Source organism: Acipenser ruthenus, chromosome 39 (genome assembly GCF_902713425.1).
Source record: "Acipenser ruthenus chromosome 39, fAciRut3.2 maternal haplotype, whole genome shotgun sequence".
NCBI classification, from domain to species: Eukaryota; Metazoa; Chordata; class Actinopteri; order Acipenseriformes; family Acipenseridae; genus Acipenser; species Acipenser ruthenus.
The window spans coordinates 7,649,863-7,652,028 of NC_081227.1; the positions used below are offsets into that span (position 1 = coordinate 7,649,863).

General features: G+C 45.8%; 1 pseudogene; it reads right to left on the reverse strand.

Moving 5' to 3' along the window:
* Positions 1-735: 735 nt before the first annotated feature.
* Positions 736-2,166, reverse strand: part of LOC131707434 (28S ribosomal RNA) — a 4,531-nt pseudogene continuing 3,100 nt past the window's right edge.

A 2,166-nucleotide genomic window follows, 5' to 3' on the forward strand; every position in this document is an offset into this window, starting at 1 on the left:
CAATAGCCCTAGCTCCAGCAGTCCTATCAATCCTAATCCTAGCTGTAGCAGTTACACTAATCCTAACCCTAACCCTAGCTCCAGCAGTTACACTAACCCTAACCCTGACCGTCCAGCTCCTGGTGTTTCCATATCTCTCAATTTTCCAACAAAATGGTCGAGAATTAACACAATGATAATATCCAGTTCAGTATGTAGAGCAATGTAGAACTTATCAAGCGTGGACAACAAGTAGACAATGATATAACAGTAATTCAAAATTTCGTGAGAGTGGGGGAACTTGGTCAGCAGTGGCAATTCTCCCCCATTCTCACTGCAAATGTCAGCATTTACTTAAATTCTGGGTCTCGTCATGTAGCTCAATGGTGACTCTGGTCATGTAGCTCAATTCTAACTATGGTCATGTAGCTTAATTCTGTCTCTGGTCATGTAGCTCAATGGTGACTCTGGTCATGTAGCTCAATGTTGACTGGTTATTTAGCAGTATTATGTTTCTGGTCATGTAACCCAATGGTGACTGGTTATTAGCACTATTGTGTCTCTGGTCATGTAACTCAATGGTGACCCAGGGAAGAGCACTTATTCTTGGATCCCTCATGCACGTCTCTCCTTCCACACTCGGTTCTTCCATAATTTTCAATTTTCCATTGAAATCCTCCAGAATATTCGCAAGGAGAATGGCCAGAATATTAGGAACAGCAAACAGGGCTATACCAGGAATGAAAAACTGTACAAAATTGTTAAGAATAAAGAGAGAAAAAGTACATATTTAATATTAAATATAAATAATGTAAAATCTCTTCAATGAACAAAAATGCAACACACATGATAGTAACAATGTTCTTAACAACACAGGAATAACAGAATTGTTTGATTTGGTTGTTTCACTAAATTTAAAGGGATTTTCTCAACAAATAGCTAATTTTGTCAAAAAGTATAACATTGAAAAGTAATAACGTAAAGTGCATTAAATGATCTCCCTAAACATTATGCTAACTTCAAATTACATTGCAATAGTCAAAAGGGTCTGGAACCCAATACCAACCCATGGGTGTGCCACTGGTGGCACAGAGTCATCCTCAACAGGGTCTTCTTTCCCCGCTGATTCTGCCAAGCCCGTTCCCTTGGCTGTGGTTTCGCTAGATAGTAGGTAGGGACAGTGGGAATCTCGTTCATCCATTCATGCGCGTCACTAATTAGATGACGAGGCATTTGGCTACTGAGATATCCCTTGCGGGTTCAATTCCGGGTTAGGTGGCCCGTCCACGGTGTCATCGAGTGACATGTATGATCGCGCAGAACCCACATGCATAATTCGCAAGGCTCGCAACGATTTAGTAATCATTACAAGACCCCACTGTCCCCCACGAACCGGCAGCCACAAGGGTCCGGGGACGCGGAAGTATGATCCTTCTTCTTTCGACAAACCCTCTGAACCATACAGCTGAGGGCCATCTAGCCGGAATGGGAATTAAGTCTGACAACTTAGTACGGGAACCTTTTCCTCTCGGTTGTATGCTCGACTTCTTTCGATAACCCCCCAGAACGCATACGACCACAAAGGGCCATCTAGCCAGAAGGTTAAGTCCGGCGACTTAGTCTCGCGGCGGGTGTTACGCCGAACATGGTACGCTCGTCATTTTCGACAACCCCCAGGACGCAGCACGATGACTAAGGGGCGTCTAGCCGGTATAGGTGGTAGGTCCGGCACAGATTGTAGACCCGGAAGGCACACGTTACAGAGGATCGAACTCAGACGAGGTAGAAGTGAAAGAACCATTGGGGAAGTTGCTTCAAACATAGTTCCCCTCCCCCCGATACCTCCAAAGAGGAACGGACACGAACAAGGAGGGAAAAGTGAGAGACTTAACCACCAGGGAGGTCCCCCCGACATAACTCCCATCCAGCACGAAACCTCCAGAGAGGAACGGACACGGACGAGAAGGGAGAAGTGAGAAACCCAACCACAGGGGAAATCACCCCGACCTGGCTCCTGCCCAGCACAAGACCTCCAAGCCCGGGTCTTTTGTATGATCACCATCTTTCGACAGCCCCCCAGATGCATACAATGACAAAGGGCTATCTAGCCGGGGTGGAAATTAAGTCCGGCAGACTGTTCTCACAGAACCTTTTCCACCTCACCTATAAGGGTTGATCCAGGTTCAC